At 46.7% G+C, this 21,703-nt stretch overlaps 1 long non-coding RNA gene across 1 annotated transcript; it reads right to left on the bottom strand.

The window, feature by feature from the left end:
- Nucleotides 1-452: 452 nt before the first annotated feature.
- Nucleotides 453-21,556, bottom strand: LOC116875926. Its single transcript, XR_004384291.1, has 3 exons — nt 21,478-21,556; nt 5,113-5,122; nt 453-463 (listed from the first exon to the last, which is right to left on the bottom strand). It is a non-coding gene; the product is annotated as an uncharacterized LOC116875926 (long non-coding RNA).
- Between the last annotated feature and the right edge of the window lie 147 nt (nt 21,557-21,703).

Below are 21,703 nucleotides of genomic sequence, written 5' to 3'. Positions count from 1 at the left end.
TATCCTTATTGTAACCTCTTTTTTTTTTTTTTTCCAAATTCTCCACTAAGCAAAGTATTCAGTTAGCAGCTCTATCCAATACGACTACCCCAACTTCCACATGTTTCCTTTCTAGTATTCCTGAAAACTCTCATGAAGTGCTCTCCTGGGTTAATCTACAATACTCTGAAGGTTATGATTTCCTCTTTTTCCATTTACTCCCTCAATTTCACTGGAGCACATTCTCAAGTAACTTCCTAAGAAAGAATTTGTAAGAGACACCTTGTCTAAATCCTTTTATCTTTTGAAAACATCTCTCCCTTCATTGACAACTTTTCTGAACAGAGAAATTTAAGTTGAAAATTACTCTTCCTTGTAATTCTGAAGTCATTTGCTTCATTACATATTCCAGGATCCAGCATTGCTGGTAAGAAATCTGATTCTTATTCCTTTACAGATGACATGATTCCTTTTCACCCTTTTCCTCCCTTCCTTCTTTAGGATCTTCTCATTTCCCTTTGTGCTCTGAAATTTCACACGAATGTACCTTTTTTCACTCACTTTTTCACTAACCTTTCAATTTATAAATTCATGTCCATCAGCTCTGGAAATTTTTAAACATTTCATTTATAAATTCTTCCCTTCTATTTTCCTTATTCTCTTTCTGGAATTCCTATAAGTTGAATATTATACCTCCTGGACAAAACCTCTGTCTTTTTTTTTTTTTTTGTCTTTCATAACTTGTGCCTCTGTAAACTTTCTGAACTATTTCATTGTCCTTATCAAACAAGACACCCATTGAATTTTTTTATATTACTTATATTTTTCATCTCTAAGAGCTAGATCTTATTCTGTAATTGTTAGCGTTGGGCCATGCTGAGTTATTATGGCATAGTATCTTCTCAAATCTCTGAGAACATTAATTAGAAAAGAATATTAATTAGAAAAAAAAGGTTGTAGTTCTTCTCTGCTCTTTAAATTTTACCTTCCAAAGTATCTTTTATGAAAGTCTTTCACTCCACCTCTTTCTTTCTCTCTCTCTCTCCCCTCCCCCCATTAAAGATGTTTCTCAACTATCAGGTGATCCTTAGTTATCCATTCACATTTTATAAATAAGACAAAAGTAATATAAAGATATTTTCCCTAATTTAATATATCAATATTTCAGTGAGATTCTCCATATACACACTGTTTTGTATACACAGTGTTTTACACATATACAGACACATTTATGTATACACACACACACACACACACACACATATACATACATACACACACATACATAGAATAAAAGACTAAATTAACCAAAATAATTTGAAGGAAGAAAAACAAGGAGGAAAGATTCATACTTTCACATATTATAAATTTACAGTAATTAAATCAGTGTGGTATTGGTGCAGAAATTGACAAATAGACTAAAATGGAAAGCCCAGAAACAGACCCACAAATAAACAGAAACTAACTACATGCAATGGTGACATTATATAGATCAATGGGAAAAAGATTGGGTCGTTCAATAACTGGTGCTGGGCCAACTAGCTACTCACATGGAAAAATTAAAATGAGATTTCTGGCCCACTCTACAAATAGAAATAAATTCCATATGGATTAAAGACTAGACTTTTATGCTTTAAGTGCTTTACATTTTTTAAAGAGAATAGAGGAGACTATCTTTATTATATTGGCATACCAAAAGAGCCTTAAAAAATAATCCAAAAAGAAAAAAATGAGTTCATTTGACTGAAGTAAAATTTAAAAGCTCTATACAACAAATGACACCATAAACAAAGTTCAAAGGCAAGTTACAGAATAGATGTTTGATTCACATGACTGATTATGGATTGATGCCCAGAATTTATGATAGCACCTACAAATCACTAAGAAATGAAACAAGCAAGAAACAATGAAATAAGCAGAAAAAAAAAGAAAAAGAAAAGAAAAGAATAAGGGGAAGGACAAAGAATGTGAATCATTAATCACCCAAAACAAATAAGTTTATATTTAACATGGAATAGAGTACAGCATTTACCTGATGGAACAAGAGTCACAGGAGGAAAGGAAATAAATAAATGTATGTGGCTTACATGTCATTCTAACCCAGAAACCAGCCCATGCTCTTCCTGACACCCACCCGCCCTTCAAAAAATCTTCACTTCTATCAGATCGTTGGTTGCAGGGAACAAAAACTGATTTTGATTAAATAAAAGAAAATGGAACATTTTGGAAGGCCCCTGGGATTGCCCAAAAACTCAACAGAAGAGCACGAGGGAGGCAGGAACCCAGCATCTCTGGGTCCTCAGTGTGGGAGCGCATAAACCATTTCTTTAGAGCCAAGTTTCTCAGCCTCAACACTATTGACATTTGGGGCTAGATATTTCCCTGTGTAATGTAGGAAGCTTAGCATCATCCCTAACCATTACCCACTAGATGCCAACAACAGTCTTCCAGGGGTGAAAATCAAAAAACGTCTTCGGACATTGCCAAATGTCTCCTGAGGAGCCCCTGGTTAAGAACCCCTGACTGTGGTCCCCTGGACAGCAGGAGCACCTGAGAACTTGTTAGCCATGCAAATTCTCGGGCCCCGTCCCAGACCTTCTGAGTCAGATACTCTAAAAGTAAGCCCAGCAATCTGTTTCAAGAAGCCTTCTGGATGATTCTGGTGCTTACTCAAGCTTGAGAACCAATGCTCAAGTCTTGGCCTGAGGATGACCCAGCTGCAACTGCCTTCCATCTAAGTGTGTCACCTTTTAAGATTCAAAAATCTTGGAAGCAGGTATCTCCTTTGTCTAGATTAACTTGCAGGCCCCTTTCAGGCATGAAGAAGCAGCTTCCCATGGAAGGGCCTTGAATAGAGAAGGAAGCAGTTCACCAAAAGTTGGGTGTGGAGGCTACTATTTCCAGAAGATGAAGAGAAGAACTTTCAGCTGATCCCCCTCTGGAGCCCTGGGTCCTTCCTATCACTGACAGTACTGTGGAGCTCCAGGCTGGCCTCCAATGGCCCCAAGAGACCACTAGGGAGCACCATGAACTACAAGGGAAAGGACCCGAATTCACTCCCTAGTTCTGCTCCTTGCTGGCTGCATAATCCTAGGTCTGAGCCTGTTTCCACATCAGCAAATAGGAAGGACTATCATGAGCATCAGGTAAAACAAGGCAAAGGTATAATACAAATATGAACTGAAATAGGAGAGACACAGGTGTGCAGCAGCGATCCAGGCAGGCAGCCCGGGGATGCAGCTCAACGTCCTTTTTTCCACATTTTGATAATAATCAAGTGGCCTGCTCCCTCTCTGCCTAAAACATCAGCACCAAGAATTCTCTTGTTTCAGCGGCTGTATGATACCTGAGGCTTGCACACTAGCTCAGAGTTGGCAGAGCACTTTTTCATGCATCATCTCATTGGACCTGATCCTCACAATATCCCTGGGAGATAATGGGTACCAGCATTCAAATTCAGGATTATATGGGAGGAATGTGAGTGTCAACATGACTGAAACTTGACAATATGACCCAGGCCCTGGGAAGGAGCATCTAACTGTCTGAACCCAGGATGGGCACCTGTGCTCTGGCTGCCATGGAAGGGGGAGAGTTCTACAATGGGAAGCAGGCTATTCCATCCTGGGGCCACCTTGTAGGATTCTGCACTATACAAAGGGTCAGCTGAAGGGGGTGAGTGGGGGCTAGAATCCAGCCCACCTCTGTTCCCCAAGTCCTGTGTCCTGGCTCAGGGCTTGTTAAGTGGAGTTGGGACTATATTTCAATCTCCAATTGCCCTATCAGCTGAGCACTCTTGTGCAGTGCACAACCTGCACAAGCATCCGTGGCAGCCCTGTTTCTCAGAAACGCTCAGATTTAGCAACACTAGGACCCGTCCCCATACGGCAATAGTTGGAAGGAACCAACTCAGAACTGCCTGCCTCAGCCAGGGCACACACTCTCCCTATCACCACAATTCCCCACCGGCCTGCTTCCCTTGTTTATGTCACCTGCCTGACCCCTAAGACATTTGAGTTTATGACCTCTGTCTCAAACAATAAATCTGTTTACATTGGTTTAGCCAGGTAATTAGTTTCATGGTCTATTTCTGAATGGCATTTTTTTCCTTTCCCACCCAACCCCCTTTCCCAGCACTCCTGGTTAATCTATTTATTTTTACTCTACCTCCTTCTAAAAATACATACAATACAACAAGATTTAAAAAAAAAAAAAAAGTCAGACTCCCGGTAATCTCTGGAATGTGGGAAAAGCACTCTTACCACAAAGTTATATTAAGAAGTTTAATTATCAGAAAATGACTATATAACAAATATATCAAACACTAAGTATGTCCACTGTATATATGCACTAAGATTCCTGGGCGGCCACAGTCCATAAACCCAATCACCTCACCCACAACCTCAACCGACTCTTTATTCCTTTCCTTTGACCAGCATGGGAGACTTTGAGGTGCATTTGCTTCCGTACTCCTGATGTAGAGTTTTTCAAATCAGTCAGAAGAACTTTCTCAGCTCCTCTCAAGAATAGTATCGTTCCTCCTTCTGTTGGCACTGTCCCATGCCCTATTTGTCAGGCATGTATTGGCTCACTTCTGAACTTTCAGGAAGCCCTGGGGTTCCAGGTGGGTATTGTGGGTTGTCTCCATCAGCTATGGCTGTGTAACAAGCACAAATATTACAGTGGCATGTGACAATAAATGTTTCTCACCCAAATGCGGGAGGGTCAGCTGGGGTGACATTGCGTCAGGCTACACATCTGCAGGTCACCTGAGGCAGCACTGCCCCATTCTCCTGGCCCCACGTCATGTTTTTCTCACCGCATGACAGAAATGCAAGACAGCAAGTTTGACACAGCAGACACATTTCAAGCCCCTGCTCGTGTCACATCTGTTAATATCTCATTTGCCTAAACAAGTAAAATAATGAAGCCCAAAGTCAAAGTCAAGTGTACTTATCCCATGGGGCGGACCAAAAGGAGAGGGAATGAATATTTACAGAAAATGCCCACCCTCTGCCTTTTTGGTCACAAACGACCTTTCCCACATGCAAAATACACTTACTCCAGCCCTAAGACACTTCAAAAATTGTATGCAATCTTGACACTGAGACGGAGATCCAAAAACTCACGACCAACATCAGATCTCCTTGAAGCTCCTCTTGATCGAGAGACCTAAAAATCAAAAAGACAAGTAGCTTTCCCCCATGTACACCCAACATACAATGGTGGAACAGAGACAGAATTATTGCAAAAACATTCCCATCTGAAATGGGAGTTGTCTGGGAGTAGAGAATGTTTCTTGATTTGGACCCTGTTCTACATTCTTGGACCAGCTTCCTAGTTCTTTCTTCTGTGAGGCTCCTGGCTCTGCCCTCTGGAGATCTTCCATTTCCATCAGCCTTGGGCATTTCTGAAGCAGCCACTGGGGACCATGGCCTTCTTAGAGGAGAGCAGTATTGCCAGTCTGCTTCCTTCCTGAAGAAAGGTAGACAAAGGCAGGGACCCAGAAACTTGTTTACATCACCAAAAGTCTCATTTTCTTTTAGGTCAGTCTGATGGCAGTTTTGGCAATTAGCTCTCTCAGAAGCTTTGTAAGTTTTCTGTGAATTTTATTCTATCCAGTTTTCACACAAAAACCACATCCACAATTCTTTTGGGGATCTCTCTTGCATCCCTTCTCTCTCGCTATCTCTTCTCATAACTTTCAATTTTTCTAGGAGTCTTTTTGTGCATTTGAAAGGATGCAGGAGATACTGTCTTTGCTCAGAAGAGCTTCAGCTTAGTGGAAGACATGGAGGAGAAGCTGGAAATCACTCTCCAAGTGTGTGAGAAGTCAGATGAGTGCTTAAGCTCAGTGTGAAAGTATCTAGAATAATTATTATTTCTGTACTATCCCTTCTACTTCCAGAAGGGTCATACCAACTCATACCTGGTCCCACGTAAATGGGCTTCCCTGACATATATTTTTCATTCACTTCAATGGCCCCCATTATCCCAGGCCAGCCTATATCAAATTGCAACCCTCCCACTCCATTGATCTCTGCGTCTGGTCTCCTCATGATATATTTCACCTAGTAGTGAAATGTAATGAATGTAAGCTCCTTGAAGGCAGGAAATTTTGTCAGATTTGTTCTCTATGTTTCCAGGACCTGGAAAATATGTTTAATGGGATACATTCTTAATAAATGGAATGATGGGGGCGCCTGGGTGGCTCAGTGGGTTAAGCCGCTGCCTTCGGCTCGGGTCATGATCTCAGGGTCCTGGGATCGAGCCCCGCATCGGGCTCCTTGCTCAGTGGGGAGCCTGCTTCTCTCTCTGCCTCTGCCTGCCCCTCTGCCTGCTTGTGCTCTCTCTCTCTCTCTCTCTGTCAAATAAATAAATAAATAAAATCTTTAAAAAAAAAAAAATAAATAAATAAATGGAATGATGGATGGATGGATGGATGGATGGATGGATAATGACTAAATGAATGAATAGTATCAGTGAGATCCTAAATCTTCCACCTGAAAGTGACCTCATACCTTGAGCCTTACTGAGGCTCCGGTCCTGCTGAAAGGCTAAATATTGTCTTGTCCTCCTGGTTCTGACTTGACCTTCTCTCTTATATGATTCCGCCTAACACCACATGGCTTCTTGAAAGGGTGCTATTGAAAGACACATGCTAGTTTGTTAGGCAAGACAACCTTTTTCCCTTTGGACCATCAAGTACATACAGTAAGTGGGGTAAAATTTAGGTGAACATTTCCTACAGTGAAGACAGCTTCCCACAGTCCTGAGAACAGTAACAAGCCTGAGATTTAAAAAGAAGGCCTCATGCGAACGTCAAGAAAGGGTATCACATCCCAAGAACAGCATGCTATGTCTCGGGAAAGAGAGAGAGTCAGAGTAGGGGACAGACGAAGAAGTTTAAAGCACCTTCCAAGAGAGAGAAAGTCAAGATTTACCTCCCCGTATTTTATTTTGTTTTTTAAGCTGTAAAAAGCTGAGGTGAACCATTAATTAATTAGCTCCCTTAACTAGAGAGCAAGTAGGAGGAAACTATTCTTTCACTAGTTCCTTGACTTGTTTCTTCGCTGGTTCACCGTTTGTACCCTGGTGACTTTGGGGGTGTTATTTGGTCTGACCACAGGGCTGATGGTGGAGGTTTGGTTTTTGATGGTGTTGGAGAGCACAGTTCCCAGGTGCTCCCACAGGAGGCTTGGGAGAGGGTCACCCACTGGTTGGCCGTGGGCTTCATGAGCAAGAAAACCCCACTGGACTGGAGGAGCAGGGTATGTGTCAGGGAGGGACACTGATGATGTCACTAACAGGAATATGACAGAGACAAGCTTCTTTTGTTGAAATGCCCTTTACCTCTCAGAACGGAATTTGATTCTTGGGATAATCAGTTACTAAACTCATTGCTGATTCATGACCTCTATAAAACAGGGTCAAACCTTCCCTCCCTCCCCAAGGCCAGTAGTTTACACTATTACATTTTCTTCTAGAAGCCAGGTTTCCAAGCTCCAGAGGCTGCCTTGTCAGGGGAGGACAGGGAGATGCAGACTTAGTATTTATAACATATCCCTCCTTAGGAATTCCAGGAAAGTAAGCTGACCTCTCAGTTCAGAGGACCTTGAACTTGACACTGTTCTCCCCAGTTTGGCTCTCTAGGCTTAAGGCAGATGTGGGGGCTCAGGGAAGGGTAGAAAGAAGAGTTTCCTGGATCCTGAAGGTGGAGTCTTGAAACACCTTGGAGCGGATGCCACCAGTACAAGAAGTGGTTTTTGTCTCCTCGGCCTCTGTCCTGCCTGGTTCATGGCTGAGTGCCGAAGCCAAAATTTGGTCAAACTCTTTCCCGGATTCCCAGCTGGGTCTTCCCTGTCCTGGGTTACGGGCAAATTCTCTACTTACTAAATGTGCTTTGTGATCTCAGTTACTGGGAGGCAAAAAAAAAAAAAAAAAAAAAAAAAAAAACCAACCCACTGCTAAACAGGGAAGCAACTGAAACCCAAAATGCCAACATGTCTAGTCGGTACACGGTGAGGCACTATCCTATTCATTCATTAACACCTCCATTCACAAATATCTATTCCCTGTCCACTACACGCCGCTGTGATGCAAGGGCTTTTGGGTCTAGAAGCTTCCTTCAAAACAGGACAGAAGAAACAATGGTGGTTGGAATGGTTAGGGTAGGGGAAAGTGCCCTCAGTCCACAAGGATATTGCTCAGTACAGCCTGGAGGCAGGGTCTCCATGGAGACCTCTCTCCTGTGGGGTATCCCAAAGAGGGGCATGAAGGACGAGATGGAGCCAGGGGGTGAGTAAAGCAACTGCAAATACTGTCAGCACTGGCCCCCGAGGAGGGGTGAGGACTGGAAGACAGAGCAGCAACCCTCCTCTGCACCTCATCGCAGAGACCATCCCCAGGACCCGACCCCACTCCATGGAAGCCAGGGCCGCCTCCCCGCTGTGGGGCAGGCAGTTCGGAGAGCAAGGAAATCATCAAAGGCTCCAGCAGCAGGAACACTCCAGCCATTCGACAGTGGAAGACAGATTTCCTCTAAAATGTCCCTTTAAAGGCGGCTCATTTACCTTCATGGGCCCCGGGAAAGCCCGAGATAGGTGCCATCCAGGAAACCCGGAGTCTTTAAGATCAACACGGTTTAATGCAGCATCAGAGCCGTAGGTCAGACCAAGAAACAACTTCCTGACTGTAAGGGCTTATTGGACCATGAAAGAGGACTCCCAGAGAGACTGTGAAATCGCCTTCTCTCAAAGTGTTTAGATTCCTGTTTCCTTGGGCGGCGGATGGACGGCCAGCCCGGGGCAGCGCTAAGAGACTTGATCAATTCTCAGACCCTCCCTCTTGCTCGGGAGGCACATCCCAGCTGAAGCCTCCCCACCTCTCTGGTTGGAGAGTTTTAGAAACCAGGTGAAAATAGCCAATAATATATTCAACATTTTTTTTTTTTTGCTCTCTATTTCTCATTGGCCTCCCCATATTTGGGGTTTTTTTTTAATTGAGGTACAATTGACATAGAACATGATGTTAGTTTCAGGTGTGCAACATAATGATTTTTTATTTTTATATATTGCAAAATGATCACCCCAAGAAGTCTACTTAACATCTGTCTTCATGCCTCGTTTCAAAGTATTGGTTTTCTTGTGATGAGGACTTTTAAGATCTACTCTCTGAGCCATTTCCCAGCAGGGGACGCAACATTACTAACCACAGTCCCCATGCTGTACTTAAATTGCTCTTAAGTACTCAGGGGCAACCGGTATAGGATGAAAACCTTCACATTTTACTGTTTTTTAATTGTATTTTTAAGAGATGGGTCAATCAAATAGCAGGCTCCAGATCTTCAAATGCTGAAGAAGAAATATTCTCAGCCTGGAAGCCAGTTCACTATTTTAAATATGTGGGGTTTCTCCAGCTTTGCAACAGCTGTAGGGTATAAAATAAAATCTCTCCAGTTTCTCTCTAGTCCCTGGGAAACCCGAAAGTATCAAATGGTAAAGGAGGATGGTGGGTGGTGGGTGGTGGGAGTGGGGGAGGGGGTGTGGTAGGTGGGAGTGGGGCAGAGTACACTTTGTTTTCCTTGTGGAGCATTTTCTAAAATATCACTTGTAAACCTGGAAGCCCCTGGGGACCTCTAGATTTTAACATCAGCAGAACATCTGAGAGCTTTAGAAATGCCCCCAGAATTTGAACGCAGGCTTCCTGGGTGATGTGGTCAGATTCAAAGGGGTTGTGCCTCCCGGCAGCTGGGCACTGACCCTCTCTGGTTGAAGAGGGAGAAAGGGCAGGAAGGTGGGGGAGGAGGTGCCCTCTCCTCTGAGCTGTTTTGGATTTGTGACCCTTCTTTAGGATAATTCTTACTGAGTTTATAAGCACAATTGCTATATCGGGGTGGATGCCACAGCCTACCGGGTTACATGAATTCATGTATTTAATGCCTATTTTGGGGTCACTTACATTGCTCCAGGGTTGGTGCTGGGCTTCTGACAATGGAACCGAGTGGCCCTGCTCTTGCCTGACCTTCCCTCCCCGCTAGCTACATCCCCACCGTTGGAGCCTTAGAGAGCACGGAACTATTCCCTCATTCATTCATCCACTCATTCATTCAACTGGTCCTCCGTTGTATTCAGTAAGTACTCACGGCACTAAAAATGCAGCAAGACACAAGACATCTAATGTCTTGTTTCCATGGGTCTAGTGACAGGAGACTCACAGACAAAACCACAGATAGATAAAATGCTTATATTTACTTAGAAAGATTACGTTATATTATGTTATATTTTATATACAAGTTGTGTGTATATCTATAATATATATGTAATATGTACTATATATATTTATATGTATATACACAATTATATACATATACACAATATATATGTATACAATTGTATACATATATATTATATATATATCTATATACACAATTTCAAATGATGATAAGGTCTCTGCTGCAAACCAACCAGGCCCAGGGAACAGAGTGACTGTGGTGGCACCTGCATTAGCTCAAGTGGGTGGGAAAGGCCGCTCTGTGACACCTAAGCCAAAATCTGCATGCCAAGGAATCAGCTGGTCCCCTACAGATCAGAGGAGGATGCTGCTCCAGGCAGAGGACCTAGAAGGTGCCAAAGCCATGAGCAGGAAGGAGCTTCACATGTTCAAAAAGCAGGAAGAAGGGCAGCATGGCTGGGGCAGGGGGAAGGACGGATCCAGAAAGAACCACGTAGATATGGTTGGGACCTAACCCAGCATCAGCACCGGGGAAGAAAGGTAGTCATCACTGCGTGCAATTTCCAGCTTTACGGTTAAAGCAAGTGTGTCTTGCAAATGTGACTTGCTCAGAATGACACAGCTATTAAGGGTAGAGCCAGGACAGGTCCCTGGGCCTGCGAGTCTCTCTTCTGTGTTCATTGCACGTGTCACATCCGTCACGGCTCACATGTGAGCAGCACGGGCCCTGCGTATGTCCTACCCACGAAGACAACATAGCACATCATGGGGAGAGGCAGGATTGGAAGAAACAAAAGCAACCAGGAGTGGTAAAAGAGCAATGAAGACCCAGACTTCCGTGCTAGCCAGTGCTGGCTTCGAGTTCAGAGCGTCCCTTAGAAGACCTACAACCTTGGGGACATTCCTTCATTTAACCTTCCCGACCCTCAATCTTGCCATCTGTCAAGTGGAGCAACCTCATCTCGTGGATGGACTGTGCGGACAGCGTGAGGCTGGAAGGCTGAGCACCCCGCCTAGTACATACAGGAGCCCCTGGCACATGTTCACTGTTAGAGGGTTAATACAGCCTAGGGGAGCTTCCCTGATCATGCTGGAGAAAACACCCACACTCAGACGCCGCAAACATGACGCTGCTTGGTGCCCTCACCATATATTTACTGACCACCTCTCCTATGGCAGGAACAGTGCTGCTCACGGGCAACGCCACAGGGAAGCAAATGAATATGATCCTGCCGGTGTGTGAGACGGGTGTCTGTTGATGTCACCACACAAAGTGCAGAGAGTTGCAGTCGCAAGAAGTATTAGGACAATGAGGCTTGCGGGGCTTGGAGAGAGCTTCAGGAGGAGGGGGTCTGGGTGGGGAGATGAGCACAGGCCTCCCTGAAAAAGTAAAGCCTGAGATGCAACATGAATGACAAGCTAGAGGTCACCGGGCAATGGACAAGAGCAAAGAACAGAGTTCCAGGCAGAAGGGAACAGCATGTGCCAAGGCCCTGGGAAGGCAGGGGTAGGGTGGATGGGAGTGACCAAAGGAAGCCAGAGTGGCTGCCAGAGGGTAGGGACGTAACAGGAGAGGAAGACAGAGGCAGAACACTGACCACTGAGGGTCTTGCCCCAAGACCCAGCTCAAAATGAATGGTAGGAAGCCTTAAAGGAGATCAAAACGGGAACATAATCTTGTCATTCTCTCAAAGGTATTAATTCATTCAACAAACACTTACCCGGCACCTGTATGTACAAAACACTGTTCCAGGCAGTGTGAGGATCAGGAAGATGCCCCAGGCTCAAAAGCTCTCAGAGAACCAGTGGAGCAGACAGGCGCCTTAGTGAGATGAGAGTTGATTATAGAAGGAAGAATGCTGGACTTGGATACTGTTGGCCTGGGTTCAAGTCCCAGCTCTGCCCTTTGTGGAAAAACCCAGAGTTCCTTAAGGATGGTGACCAGGTTTCATCACCTTGGGGTCCCCAGGTCCTGGCCTACAGGAGGATGGACAAACCTGAGACCATCGTGTCACTTCAGGTATCTCCATAAGGCCTTACATTTCGTTAGTGCTTCATCATCTTTAAGTACCTTTCACATTCTGGATGTTCTTTTATTTTCACACCATCCCTGTGAGATGAATTCAGGATCAGCTACATAATTTACGAGGCCCAGTGCAAAATGAGAATGTGGGGATTTTCATGCAAAAATTAGTATGAATTTCAAGATTGTGACCAGGGGCAGCATCGTTGCGAGTACAGGGTCCTGGGTCTGCACAAGGTGCACATCCATAAAGCCAATCCTGGGTAAACTCAATTTTACTCATGTTACAGGTGCAAGGTAAGGGGCTCTGTCAGTGTCACTCAGCTGGCAACGGAAAAGGGCAAGCCGCAGAATAAACCCTGGCCCTCTGATTCCAGGTCCAGGATGCTTCCTGCTGAAGTAGGCCTGGCCTGGTTTCTGCTCTAAGGGGTTAAGGTAGCAGGGTCATTGTAAGCATCCATTTAAAAAGCAGTGTAGACAAAGAAGGGGAATGCCAATCTGCAGGGTGCTGCCTGGCAGGAAACCTTTATCTCAGGACAGAGTCCAAAGGTTTGAACTGAGGGATGGAGTCCTTTTGTGGTCTGACCCCTGATCGAAATTCTCCAACTGCACCACCCACCTCTGTCCCCTCCCTTAAAATGTGCTTCCCAACCACACACATCCACACACCTTCTTGCAACTTCCCAGCTGAGCCTTGCTCCCTCGGGCCTCTGAGCCTTTTCTAGCACTACTCCCTCTGCTTCAAAGTCTCTGTTCTAAAGGATGACTTCAAGCCAGCCGGCTGAGGAATGAGGAGGATGAGGAAGGCATCCAAGGCAGAAGAAAAATCACAACTAGTCTGTCCACGTGCTTAGAACAGCTACCCACACACCCATCCATCCGCCTACTTACCCATCATTTCTTCCACCCATCTACTCATCCATCCTTTGTTCCATCGATCTACCCCTCCATTCATCTATCCTTCCATCTGTCTACCCATTCATCCATTCAACCATCCCTCCATCCTTTCTTCTTTCCATCCACCCATTCTTTCCTTCCATCCACCCACCCATCTATCCATGTGTCCAAAAACTATTCACTGAGCCACTGAAACCCGTGTGCTGTGTGCCAGTTATTACGTTAGACACTGGGGACCCAGAAATGCATGAGCCATACTTTCTGCCCCCAAAGAGCTCAAAGTCCAACAGCAAGACAAACAAGTGTTATCCATAGCTCGAATCCCCAATTTCATAACGTGTGAGAATCCAGGCCCCCTCCCCACAATTCATGCAAATTCTTTCTTCGTCCTTACCCTGACTCTAGTAAGTTTCATCCTGATCCCAATGTGGTCTTGAGTCTATTGGGATGAGGCCCTAGGCCCCTCTACCATTTTCCACAGGAAATTCAATTCCAGGGGCATGTGGGTGGCTCAGTTGTTGGGCGTCTACCTTTGGCTCAGATCATAATCCCAAGGTCTTGAGATCAAGCCCGGCATTGAGCTCCCTGCTTGGCAGGAAGCTTGCTTTTCCCTCTCCCACTCCCCCTGCTTGTGTTCCTCTCTTGCTGTCTCTTTCTCTCTCTGTCAAATAAATACATAAAATGTTTTTTTAAAAGGGGGGGGCGCCTGGGTGGCTCAGTGGGTTAAAGCCTCTGCCTTCAGCTCAGGTCGTGGTCTCAGGGTCCTGGGATCGAGCCCCACATGGGGCTCTCTGCTCAACAGGGAGGCTGCTTCCCTCTCTCTCTCTGCCTGCCACTCTGCCTACTTGTGATCTCTGTCTGTCAAATAAATAAATAAAATCTTTAGAAAGAAAAAAAAGGAAATACAATTCCAATGGTGATTTTGTAGATTTAGTGACCTTACTGAAGACCTGAGGAGTCCTGGTGAGGGATTCTACCCCACATTCTGCAGACTTCCACCAGCTTGCTAGTTTCCCACTAATAATCCTCCACTTTCCAAAAGTCAAGCACACAGGCCCCTGGAAGTGTCATCTAGCCCTGACTCCCTAATCTGACATACCCAGGACAGTTGGCTGTCCCCAGCATCTGGTGACTATAACGTGCTCCAACTTGGCACATGCATACATAGACCACTAGAATATAGACGGTGGTAAACACTACCACAGGCTAAATTCAGGATGCCCGTGTGAGGTGGCGCAGAAGAGGGCTGGGTTCTGGGAAGCACTCTTGGGTAAAGAGGGAGATGGGAGGAGGCTCTTTCAAGCAGAACAAACAACAAGGGCAGAGAAGCCAGCTCACTGACACTCATGATGCTGGTGGGGAGGGGGGAGGGGGAGGGCCGCGCACAAAAGTGGGTCAGCAGAGCTAGAGAACCAAGGAGGCAGGCCAGCGAGATGGACACCCAAGCGGCAGATGGACAGGGGCAACCCGGAAAGATCGGGTGGGCCATGCTAAGGATGGTGAACTTGAAGCTATCTCCGCAGAGACCTTTAGCTTAGAAGTGACGCAATTAGAGAATCTGGAAAAAGTGGATAGGGCCACATAACTGTGGGAGCCTCAGGCTCGGGGCCAAAATCTTTGCAAGGCAGCAGTTCCTTTTCCTCCCGGGGAGTAGGGACCACATAGGGTCAATCCTGAGGATGAGGCGTTGTGATAAAGACAGGCAGGCAGAGCCCCGGGTGGCCGCCCTTAGGTGGGAGAGGCTTCATGGCACTCTGTTCTCCAAAATCTCCTCTTGGCTATTTGTTATCAGACCAAAAACAGAGTCTGCAAAATTCTTGGACTGTCAGGACCTGGCAGAAGGATTCAAACTCATTTTCAAACATCTTCAGGTCAGCAAAACCTCAAAAGCACTTTTTCCAGAGTTCTTTCCTACACTCCACACCCGCCCCCACCCCCCACTACCACCGCTTACTGCGAAAAGCCACATGGAGCTCAAGGGGAAGGGAATCAGGCTCGTCCGGTTCATTCACATCTGAATCCTCAAACAGGCTGTTTTGCAAGAGACCCAGGACTTCCAAGACACCTCTGCAGGCTCCCTTGGACAGCATCTTGTTTTGAATCAGGAAATTGTATCTTGCCAGAACTTTATGTTCAAGTTCAATATTAATCTCAGAACCCACGAAATGTGAGTGGGTTCTAAATTTGGAAAAACTTGTTCCTCAATCTCTCCCCAAAGCATTCCTTCAGCTACTGACTTTGGAGGCGATGTCTCTATACCGTGTGGTTATCCGAAGTTGGCTCCGAATGACACCCTGGGGCTTGGAACACTCAAGGTGCTTTCTCAGCGGATCAATATATCAATAATTGGCTGTAGGGGAGCACCCAGAGGAATCCAATACCCAGACAGCCTCCTTTCTTGGCAGAGCTGTTGGGTTGGGTCTTGTTTCCATGCAAGACGTCTGCCCTGACTTAAACTTTGACTCCATACCAGTGTCTTTCCTGAACTATTTGCACTGTGAACATAGCGCCTAAAAAGATTTATTTAAAAAAAAAAAAAAAAGAACTGAGTGTCATTTTTAGAAAGGCGAGACACCCAGCACATCCTACTCTGAGTAGATTTCTTTGACGACTTGTGATGTTGTCTGAAGGGTAAGTATACCCTCAGACTCCGAGTAAATAGTCCATGGCATGTAACGAGGGTATAAAAGAGGAAATTTTACACAACCTGGCCACAGACGCCTTGTCATTTCCCAGAAAATTAGAGGGTCTTCCAGTGACCCTGTAAATTTATCACACGAGTATTCTTCCACAACTTCAGGAACAGATGGGGCCTGTTCTGATACTGTTTTCCAATCCCCATAGATAACATGCTGGGGGAGGGGGCGGAGGAGGGGAAGGGGAGGGCAGGGCAGCGGGCCATTGCCCCCAGGAACGGGAAACCAGCGCTCAGCCGCCGCCACGAGCCCTGTGCCTCTGCTGTCTGAAAGACACTTTGTTAACACCCGGAGCATTTCAGTTTTTGAAGGGAAGCAGCAAGGCAGCTGTGGGAACGCTCATTCCTGTATCTGGTAACCCCTCACTAAAGCTCCAAGAGTTAAAGGATTAGCTGAAAGAGATACTCAGACCCAGAGGGTGGGCTGGAATCAAACACAGGCTGTCAGGGGTCTTGAAAGGCAGCCCTCCGCCTCCAGGAAGGATGCCGGGGGTTCTGTAATCAGAAGGCGATTTCACGACCTCCTTTACCGACTCTTTTCAGCGTCCCAGTGGAGATAGAGCAATGCAAATCAGCATCTTCCCTGTGGCGACTGTTGGTTCGCTTTAAAACAGGTCCTCCTACCACTAATCATAATCGCTAATATTGACTGAGGGATTCCCAGGTGCCGGCACTGTGCGGAGCACGTAGGGGTGTTATTTCATCTAATCCTCGCCACCTTGAATGTGAGAGAAGACACATGAGGCTCCGAGGGGCCTCCGGTCCAGCCCGGGGGCCCACAGGTAAGGGCAGGGCTGGGAGGAAACGCGGGCTGACCCCCACGCAGGTGTCTGGGCGTGCGTGGTGGTTTCCTCACCTGCGGAGCGGAGCGCGTGCCAGCTGCGGGATTATGGGTCTATCTTCCATCCCGTTTCCCCCACGCTTTGCTTCCAGCTCTCACTTTTCCTTTGTCCCTGCATTAGTGTTATTGAGCACCTACTGTTTATGTCCCTGCCATACAGACTTGCAGCCAGGGCCTTTCTGGTGAGCCCACCCACTTCCTCTTCACAGCCCAGCATTATCGTGCCTTTAACAAGCATCTCATTGGGCCACTGCCTATCTTAGAAACTAAGCATATCTGTTCTGTGTTCTGCTGTTGACAAAGCCCTGTCGCACAGACTTACTTCTATGTAATCCTTATGACAACCTAACAGAAAAAAACAAATGAGATATTATTTGTGATTTTTCCCCCATCTTACACACTTAATCCACTTTAATTGTGGATGCTGGAGCCAAGATTCAAAGCCCGATCTCCTGATGGCTACCCCTGAACACTTTCCAGTATAGCATACCATGTAAACTGGGACATAGCCCTCTGGGGGTTTGCCATCTCAAATAGGCAAGATTGAGGGGTGCCTGGGTGGCTCAGTCAGTTGAGAGTGTGACCCCTGATTTCAGCTCAGGCTATGATCTTGGGGTCGTGAGATCCAGCCCCGCTCAGTTCTGAGTCTGCTTGAGGTTCTCTTCTCTCTCTACGCCCCCCTTCTCTGCTTGCACGTGCTCTCTCTCAAATAAATAAATAAAATCTTTAAAAATAAAAAAATAGGCAAGGTTGGTCAAGCCCACCAGCTCAGGGGCAGAGTAGCCTGCCGGGTACGTGCATGGACTCCTGCGTCAGACAACCTGGGTTCTAAGTCTTGCTTCTGCCACTTACCAGCCAACAGCTTTGAGCAGGTGACTTCACTTCTCTGACTTCACTTCACTTGTTATCTCATTACCCTCATTTTTTCGCAGGTAATGAAATAACAATAGGTCAATGACCTATGAAGATCAAAGATCAATATATAGAAAGCTCTTATGACAGTTTCTCACACACATGCCATCTAATTGTTCATTGTGTTGACATGATTATAGAAGCATCTGAAAGCCAACGGAGGTAATGGAGGGAAGGCCAGATTAGAACGAGGGGTTGCCTAGGGATGCCTGAGTGGCTCAGTCAGTTAAGTGGCTGCCTTTGGCTCAGGTCATGATCCCAGGGTCCTAGGATCCAGTCCCACATCTGGCTCTTTGCTCGACAGGGAGCCTGCTTCTCCTTCTGCCTCTGCCTGCCACTCTGCCTGCTTGTGCGCTCACTCTCACTTGCGCTCTCTCTCTATCTCTCTCTGTGACAAATAAAATCTTAAAAAAAAAAAAAAAAAAAACCACGAGCTCTAGCTGGGGATCCAGAGGAAGAAAGTTAACAGGAACTAACCATCAGGAGGAGTGGTTCTATTCTGCATTTGGCCACTTACTGTCTCTGCCACCTGCCACAAATCAGTCACTTCACTATCTTAATTTTTTCAACCATCTGGTAAGAGACTTAAACTCCCTTGTATAAGGGAGGCTTGACAAGACCCACTGACTCCCTCATCTGACCCAGCGCCCCCTGGAGGCTCCGCTGAATAAGTACACCAGCCCCTCCACCTTAAGACAGGTAAAAATGATCAGTTAGTTTCCCGTGGGACCAGGCTGACCAGTCATCCCAGTTTGCACAGGACTTTCCCCGTCCTAAAGCCAAAAGTCCCACCTCCCAGAAACACAATCCCAGGAAAACTGAGTTGGCCAATCTCCCTAGTGAGGTCACGCACACACACACACCCCCTTTTTTTTTTTAAATTCTATGATCTCATCCATCATTCTCCAAAATTGCCCCTCATCCTCTCACCCTTATATGTTTTGCCATAGCTGTGTAAAATTCTGTAAAATTACTCAAATGCTTCTATTTTGAAAGACTAGGTTACATCATTCCAGCAGCAGTCAGGATAAGCCAGGTTCACTGAGGTAACAAAGAACCCCATAAAACAGAGATGGAGCCATGCAGCAGACAGCCTCGGCTATGACAGCAAACCCACAGCTCATTCCATAAAGAGAAGGAAACATTAAAATCAATGAAAATAAAACCCACTAGAGAGTGGGTCCTGCTGAAGCCTCTTTCTGGCCCCAGGAACCTGTTCATTCTTTGTTCAAGGGAAAGATGAGAAAAAGTTAAAAACATCCTGGGATTTTTCTCCTTTCCATAAACAGGGTTGAAAATGAAATCAGTTTCTCACTCTTTGATTTGATGGTACTTTTAATGTCCTGTCCCTTTACCAGTTAAAATCATCCCCCACATCACTAGCAGAGGACATCACCTCCCCTGGGAAAAAGAATCAGAGTGTAAAGGTAAGAGGGCAAAGGTCAGGTCACACAACTAAACGCTCAAATCTGTGAGTGGCATGCACCCTTCCCTCCAAAGCAGCTGACTCCTGGTCAACACCAAATCAGGAATCAGACAACCTACCGGCTGAGAGCAGGAGCTCCCCCACCCGCCGCCCACACACACAAGCCTTTCCTTTATCAAGAATCCCTCCCTTGCCCCAGCGGCTGCCTAGAAGGGACCAAGAAACAGAAAGCGTGCCCAAGAGAGGTCCTTGCTCCAGCAAGATCAGGTGGCAAGAATTTTAGCAGAACAAAAAAAAGTAGCAGCAAAGGACCTGTGACTTTCAGATCCCAACAAGGTGTAGGCGGCTCCCCAAAACAGACTAAGAAATGACCATAAGTTCTCATCCTGTGGCTGAAATTCCCAGGGCCCATGTCACTGCTATTTCTTCCAAAGCCAAAGAGTACAAAGTCTGGTTCACCCCCTAAGCTGCCTTACCCAGACAAAAGCCACACTGGGTGCAGGGGAGCCCAACCCCACTACTGACACTCACCTTAGCCACCTCTCCAATGCCCCAAGTGCCATTCACTTTCTCCATCCCAGGACTGACCTGCTCACTTAGCTGGACCACCTCATCCACTTGGGGCCTTTAAATGCCAACCATGGCCAATGGCTCCCAAGCTGTGTCACTAGCCCAGCCTGTCCTTGTACTGCAGACCCTACCCAGACCCCCACTTGGATGTCTCACCAGGACCTCAAACTCAATATGCCCAAAATCGAACATACAATCTACTCTGCCCCAAACCTATTCCGCCCTCCCATCCACTCCTTTACTCAAATTCACAGCCTGGGAGTCATCCATCATTCCTCTCTCCCCCTTGCCCCTGCCCCGCACGTCCGATCCTATCAACTTTATCTCCTAAGTGTTCCTAGAATCCGTCTGCCTTCTCTACCACCAGCCCTCCCGCCCTCTGCAGACAAGCCCACAGTTCTCGCCAGCCCTATGACAAAGACTCCTAACTGGTTTTCCACGGTCATCTTTGCTTCTCTCTAATCTTCTCCAATCCACACTGCAGTACAAGCAACTTTTTAAAATATATATAAATTCTAATACTTTGTTTTCCTTTAACTGTATCCTATTATTTTGTCATGAATCCTCAAATCCTTAACATGGCCCCCGAGGCTCTGGATGACCCATCCTCCCTACCTCAACTCACGGACCCTGCCCTGTTTTCCTGCAGCCCTACGGGGCTTCCTTCTCTTCTCCTCCCCTTTAGGGGCTTGCACGAGCTTGGAACAAGGCCCTCTTCCCTTTCTGCCTAACTTCCTCCTGCACTTTCCTCATCCCTCAGCTTGGTCAGTGTCACCGTGGGAAGTCCACCTAGATCTCCCTCACCCCCACAGAAACTCCACAGCAGCCTGGCCTTCCCCTGCACCGTGCTCGGTGTCACAGTACTTCTTGTCTTTTAGCTGCCCCCCATCAGGTGGCCCTTCCATGGAGACAGGGACCCACCAATATCCCCACACCTGGTATACCGCCCAACAGTAGAACACCTGCTCCCTAGATAGGGGAGACCAGACAATAACAAGGAGGATCACCTCCCAAGCAGTCTGAGCACCCCAACCCACACTCCTCTTGGGGCACCTTTTGAAGAAAACTCAATGGCACACATTCTGGTCTTAAGAGAACATGGTATCTGGTGACAGCATTGGGAACACTGGGAACGGTGACAAAAATGTGGCTGTGGTGGATTCACCCAGCTCTCAGGAAGGAGCAAGGACCAAGTCATGCGGCATCGTACACAGGAAGAGCCGGAGCTGGTGCCGCCGCGCGGGGTGTCCTGAGCCCCTGGTCTTGGGTTTCTCTTCCTAGAGTATTTACAGCCGTCCGGAGAAGCCGGCTGGCTTCATTAATTGTAAGCGTATGTCCACCCAAAGCAGCCATATGCTGAATGTATTGAATACCAGGCCTTATATGGGCATCCTTTGTTGCTTTCTATGTTGTTCAGAAGTGACGTGAAGAGGATAGCTAAGGCAGAATGCCAAGTGTTCCTCTCTCCCCTGTCATCTCAAAGGCGCACGTTGGCTGTTGGCTTGGCATATTGTTTGCTTATAATGGAATGACTACTTTTTAAATGAAAAAGAGGGGGTTGTGAGGCCCAGAGACACTGGGGGAACACCACAGGGACAAACCAGCTCAGAGGTGGCAGCAAAGAATGCAGATTCCAGATCCATGCATCAGACAGGCGGTCAGGGTTGGCACCAAATACCGTTACATGAACTCACAGAATCCTCGCCACAGCTTGATGATGTGGGTGCTACCACTGTCCCCATTTTGCAAGTGAGGAAACCAAGGTTCGGGGAGGTAAAGGGGCCGGCCCAGGTAGTAAGCAGCAGAGGTGGAACTGGAACCCAGGGAGCCTGGCTCCAGTGTCTAGAAGTAGTGGGGGCCCACTGGAGACACATTTGGTACAAAGCAAAGCCGAGCCCAGGGACCTACTTCCAGAGGACTCAGAACCCATCCTGCTTTGGTCTTTTCTCTCCAGAAGGCCACAGAGAAGCTGGAAGCACAGCCTGGGCCTCAAGGAGCACACCACTTCACAACAGCACAAGTTAGCAAGCGCGCAGTGCCACGCAAGGGTCCCACGCAGCACTCTGAGGCAGGGACCTCCCAGGTAGCAGGGGATCCTCCCACTCCCCCCCCACTCCCCCGTCATCAGAG

This window comes from Lontra canadensis, unplaced genomic scaffold (assembly GCF_010015895.1).
Source record: "Lontra canadensis isolate GAN:19392208 unplaced genomic scaffold, GSC_riverotter_1.0 scaffold43, whole genome shotgun sequence".
Classification (NCBI taxonomy): Eukaryota; Metazoa; Chordata; class Mammalia; order Carnivora; family Mustelidae; genus Lontra; species Lontra canadensis.
The sequence above is the reverse complement of the archived record's forward strand: the minus strand, read 5'-3'. Positions and strand labels throughout refer to the sequence as shown.